The sequence below is a fragment of the Oncorhynchus clarkii genome, chromosome 4 (assembly GCF_045791955.1).
Source record: "Oncorhynchus clarkii lewisi isolate Uvic-CL-2024 chromosome 4, UVic_Ocla_1.0, whole genome shotgun sequence".
Taxonomy (NCBI): domain Eukaryota; kingdom Metazoa; phylum Chordata; class Actinopteri; order Salmoniformes; family Salmonidae; genus Oncorhynchus; species Oncorhynchus clarkii.
The window spans coordinates 71,345,600-71,351,628 of NC_092150.1; the positions used below are offsets into that span (position 1 = coordinate 71,345,600).

Genomic DNA, 6,029 nt, shown 5'->3' on the forward strand with positions numbered 1-6,029 from the left:
GTTTTGATAGAAAGAAAGAAATAATACAATATATATCTCTATATACAGTCAGTATAGTTTTGTTTCTTATAATAGGGAACCCACGTCAACAAATGCAATAATTGTATTGTTTTGCTATTGATGGAGTTCATGTCAATTGCATCGTCGTCGAGGTGATAAACTGATTTAGATAGGGATTCTCAATATACTCCTAATGGCATCACGTTCGTGAGCTACTGTAATACGCACTCCTGAGTCCCGACCTTAAGATGAATTACTTGTGTCCTGTATTCAATTCCATGTCATTTTTGTCCTGTAAACAAGCGTTGTTGGCCTCCTGCGCTTTAGGAAATCCCTTCCTCTGAAGTTTAGCAGCATGTCTCGTGAGTTTTGGTGACATTCAACCTGTACTTCTGAATTTAGTCCATCTTATCTCCGTGACATGAAAATAAACAAAGGTAACTATTTTCTTCTTGGAATTTACCAATGTGATCCAACACCAGGCCATTCACATTGCACAGAGGTTTTTAGGCCTATTGAAATTGTGTGACAGATCATTTTTATTGTAGGCCTTTACATCTATTGAAAATTAATAATACATATCAAATGGAAGTGTGTCAATACTTCTCAGTTGTTCATTTTGTTCATAGGGAATTACTAAAACATGGGTCGGCAACAGTTGGCCCACAATACAAAATAATTAATCTATATACCGAATGAATCTATATACAGGGAGTACCTGTACCAGATCAATATGCAATGGTTCATTGGAACAGTCTAAAATGTTGCACGTACACTGCTGCCATCTAGTTGCCAAAATATAAATTGCTCCTATAGTCCTAAATCAGATAATGACCTTTCTCTTGCATTTCAAAGATGATGGATCAAAGAAAATGCAAAATGCAAAAAAATAAAATAAAATAAAAATAATCTTTGTATTATCTTTTACCAGATCTAATGTGTTATATTCTGCATTCATTTCACATTTCCACAAACTTCAAAGTGTTTGAAATGGTATCAAGAATATGCATACCCTTGCTTCAGGTCCTGAGCTATAGGCAGTTAGATTTGGGTACGTCGTTTTAGGCAAAAACATTTTTTAAAAGGGTCCGATCCTTAAGAGGTTCTTCTTGTGTTACTATTTTTATATTTATAATTATTGGCATTGTTGGGAAGGACTCGTAAACAAGCATTTCATGGTAAAGTCTACACCTGTTGTATTCGGCGCATGTGACAAATACATTTTATTTTATTTTGAGTGAATTATTATTTATTTTTTTTGGTCAAAGGAAACCAGGAATTCAACTAAAAATGTGTTTAATTTAGGAAAACTCCTCCCATGTGTTCACACACAAAAAATAGACATACTTTTATGATTGTGTCTCAATGTGATCAAGGAACTAAATTATTGTAATTTTTTAAATACAATATCTTTTTGGACTTAGGCGTGGTCAATTTGCAGTGTACAAGTTATTATACTCATGTCCCCCCCCCCCCCCCCGACCATCCATCCACAATCTAGATTTAGCCAATCGACCCATGGCTGAATCTAGATGCCTACCCCTGGTAGTCCAAATGAGAGGGCAAACGACCTCTGCTCTGAATGGTGTGGGTAAAAGTGGGAAACAATCTCAGCCGGTGCCCTGTGGATGGGATCTTATTGCTAACTACTGTCAGCATCACTGACAGCATCACTGACTGTCAAAGGTTGTCTGTATCCCCCCCCAAAAAATAACTGAAACAGTAGGCTAGTTCAGATCAATAACTGTGAATGACATACAGTACCAGTTTGGACACACCTACATTGTAGAATAATAGTAAAGACATCAAAACAATGAAATAACACATATGGATTCATAACAATGTAGTAACTGAAAAAGTGTCAAACATATCAAAATATATCTTAGATTTTAGATTATTCAAAGTAGCCACCCTTTGTCTTGATGACAGTTTTGCCCACTCTTGGCATTCTCTCAACCAGCTTCATGAGTAATGCTTTTCCAACAGTCTTGAAGGTATTCCCACATATGCTGAGCACTTGTTGACTGCTTTTCCTTCACTCTGCAGTCCAACTCATCCCAAACCATCTCAATTGGGTTGAGGTCCGGTGATTGTGAAGGCCAGGTTGTCTAATGCAGCACTCCATCACTCTCCTTGATCAAATAGCCCTTACACAGCCTGGAGGTGTGTTTAGGGTCATTGTCCAGTTGAAAAACAAATGATAGTCCCAGTAAGCTCAAACCAGATGGGATAGCGTATCACTGCAAAATGCTGTGGTAGCCATGCTTGTTAAGTGTGCCTTGACTTCTAAATTAATCACAGACAGTGTCACCAGCAAAGCACCCCCACACCATCACACCACCTCCTCCATGCTTCATGGTGGGAACCACACATGCGGAGATCATCCGTTCACCTACTCTGCGTCTCACAAAGACACGGTGGTTGGAACCCAAAATCTCAAATTCGGACTCATCAGACCAAATAACAGATTTCCACCAGTCTAAAGTCCATTGCTCATGTTTCTTGGCCCAAGCAAGTCTGTTCTTCTTGTTGGTGTCCTTTTTTGGTTACTATATGATTTACATATGTGTTATTTCATCGTTCTGATGTCTTCACTCTTATTCTACAATGTAGAAAATAGTAAAAAATGAAGAAAAACCCTTGAAGGAGTATGTGTGTCCAAACGTTTGACTGGTGCTGTATATATTTTGCTTCAGATATTTTCTCAAGTACAGTGAAGATCACATGTCCATGCGTGTCATCTCCCCAACAACGACAACTGCAAAACATGCCCCAATGGGATCATCTGTATTGCCACTAATTTGCCACTAATTGTTAACCTGCTCTCCCAATAACGTCATTTCAGCATTGTTTTCTGACCCATTGATCCCCAGAGGGTGGCCCAGGGACAGTAAGGTAAGGTACATCCCTCTTGGTACGTTAACCCACCATATTAGCTCTCTCCTTCTGTGCCAATGGCCTAATAATCTCTCTTTGAGAGAGAGGGAGGGAGGGAGAGAAATGGCAACACACACACAACACATTAACCATGTGACTCCTTACACAACCAATCCCAGGCTTTATATATCACCTGTAGGGATGAGTCTCTCACGAGAGATCAAAACAGCCCTTGACAGTGCAGGTGTGTGTTGGTGTTTTTGAGCAGGCGTGTGTGTTCTTCGGACACAGGAGAGAGCTGCCACCGCCGCACTCAGCCCAGTGGAGGACACCAAGGCCAGAGTGAGAGAAGGAGAGAGAGAAGGGACATAGAGCCAGGTTGCTAAAAAATAAACTCCTCAGGGTTGTTGGAGAGTTGATCTGGTTTCTACTGGGAAAAGGTTCTAGAGACCGCTAAGATGTTTTTCCGCATCCCTCGACTGACCCCTGGATACATCAGATACTTGCAGGTGCGTAAGCAGCATGAGTGTGGTAATAGATGCTTAGATAAATATGCCTTTAGAGCACAGTCTAGAAGAGCCTGTCAATCAAATAGAACTCTCACACATTAATAACAAAATAATTCAATCACCTATTAATTGACACTGTTTTGCTATATTGTGTGACTCAACAATATGGAATGGAAGCAAAACTGTTTGATATTAAGTGCATGTTTACCTTATTTTACGATGTACAGGTAACTGCAAAAATAAAGGAGACACTTGAGTAAATGAGGGATACAAAGTATATTGAAAGCAGGTGCTTCCACACAGGTGTGGTTCCTGAGTTAATTAAGCAATTAACATCCCATCATGCTTAGGGTCATGTATACAAATGCCCTGTTGTCTATTATTTTAGCTATCATGGCTAGAAGTGACTTTGAAAGAGGGGTCTTAAAGAAGCGTAGGGTGTTTTGGCTGTGTGTGTGTGTGTGTGTGTGTGTGTGTGTGTGTGTCTCAGTCACCAGATCCCAACCCAATTAACCACTTATGAGAGATTCTGGAGCAGCATCAGAAAAAACATTTTCAACCAACATCAACAAAACACCAAATGATGGAATTTCTTGTGGAAGAAGAGTTTTGCATGCCTCCATTAGAGTTCCAGACACTTGTAGAATCTATGCCAAGGCGCATTGAAGTTGTTCTGGCGGCTCGTGGTGGCCCAATGCCCTAGACACTTTATGTTGATGTTTCCTTTATTTTGTCAGTTACCTGTACATCTATCTAGCCGTATTGTATTGTATAGACTAGTTAAGGGTCTTGACAGTGTCACCGTCCAGAGCCCAGCGGGTGTCCAGTATGTTTCCGGGTGAGCAGGATAAGCAGGATTAGTCCCCCCTGCAGCCTTTGAACGGATCTGCATTGACGACACAAGCTGCTTCAGGGTCAAGTTAATGTCCTCTTAGTAAGATCTACAGTCAAATGACCTGAGATCCATGCTCTCAATCGCCCCAAGGGTATTTTAGGACCATGCAGATAGATTTAGAAGCCTATTGCGTTTTTCAGGCAAGAAGTGTCAAGCCTGATTAACTGTGTTTGGAGCTCAGCAGTTAGCTAAGTTAGATAACTCACAGGTTAGATTCAAATAAACATTCTCAGTCACAGAAGCTGACTGGTGTCATAAATGTGCAATTACTCGTAAAAAAAAATATATATATATTTGACTTTAAGGCTCTTTTCTATAATCTAACAACATAGAGCTAAGATAAAATAATAACTCAATTTATATCTGATTTTATTTGCCCCCCCCCCCCCCCAAGTTTTCTGAGCAAATATTTTTTTTAACCTTTTTTTATTATTTATTGTTGAACATAAAAGACTGTAAAAACACCAGCAAATCAGCTAATTTTGAAATCTGTTCCAAACTATTCCCACCCATAATAGATAGATATCTCTGATCATATATAAATGTAATCAAGGTTTGAAATGATTAAGTTTTAATCAAACATTATATTTGTTTGGGCTTCTTGCAGTCAATTTGCAGTTTACAAATTATTTGTAGTTATGTTCCCCCCCCCCCCCCCCCCCCCCCCCCCGCAGTAGCCCGGATCTTCCCCATGGTAAGACCATCACGGGGATGAAAAATATGCTTGACCACTGTCACATGTTTAAGGACTCCAGAACAGCACAGGCCAGATGGAAGGTTTCTCTGCCGTCGCCATGGTGACGACCCCTCTCTCTTGACCTTTCAGACTCAAGCTGCCCAGACCGTGCTGCAGAGCCGGGAAGGCCCCATGATGTCGAGGGTGGCCATGCTGCTAGGGCTGATGGGAGTTGGGATGTCTGGTTACAGCTCACGACAGCTCACCCTGCACTGCAAGCCCTCCGCTAACCTGCTGAGATGAGGCAAGACACAACACCTCTGACCTTCCACCCTGAAGACGACAACATGGATAAGATCGATCACTGGAGCATATCCAATACCCCTGGATTCCACTTACACTACAAGAATAATTAGTCTCTGTTTCCTAAAAAGGTTTTGTTTTAGTTGAGTTTTTTGTTTGTTACCCTTGCACCTTTGATTTCCCCCATTGTGGTTGAAGTTTGGGACGAACCAAGTTCAGATTCTTATTCTGAAGTGTTTAACATTGAAGATCGATACTTTAAGGTTCTACACGTGCAGTTATGACCATATAAGATTACCCCTCCATTTAAAAAAACCAATATTCTTTTAAACTACCTCTCCCTTTCAAACCAGTTAAAGTGTTATTCAGCCAACATACATCAATCCATTCTTATTGAGCTCTTAATGTTTTCTTGAGCTGGTAACATCCTCAACTTTAACCACCCATTTTATTTTTGTAATTCTGTGCCTTAAAGGGAGCGATCCATTAAAATCAGTTTAAGACACCAAATGGTGTTACCTCACGCTAACCCAAGAAGACCAAAACCCAAGAAATAAAGACATCGCAATGGAGAAATATTAAATATGTCAAATATTTTTCAAAACCTGCCGAAATTCCCCAGTCCACCTGTTTATTGCCATTCTCTTGTCTCTGTTTGGCAAGGCATGTATACAGAGATTAGCACCTCTGTCTTAGGGAAGGTATCCAGTGTTTTCCTGAATAATGTCACGAGTGGCAGGAAAGAAGAGCGAAATCAAAATGGTAGCAT

General features: G+C 40.3%; 1 protein-coding gene and 1 long non-coding RNA gene across 2 annotated transcripts in view; one reads left to right on the forward strand and one right to left on the reverse strand.

Moving 5' to 3' along the window:
• Positions 1 to 6,029, reverse strand: part of LOC139407252 (kinesin family member 25) — a 274,790-nt gene that overhangs the window by 41,155 nt on the left and 227,606 nt on the right. The gene's annotated exons all lie outside the window — the stretch shown is intronic.
• Positions 3,107 to 6,029, forward strand: part of LOC139407822 (uncharacterized) — a 4,437-nt gene continuing 1,514 nt past the window's right edge. Inside the window, exons 1-2 of the long non-coding RNA XR_011634131.1 lie at positions 3,107 to 3,386; positions 5,108 to 6,029. The exon at positions 5,108 to 6,029 is cut by the window's right edge and continues 1,514 nt beyond it. This is a non-coding gene — a long non-coding RNA (uncharacterized lncRNA). The remainder of the gene's footprint in view (positions 3,387 to 5,107) is intronic.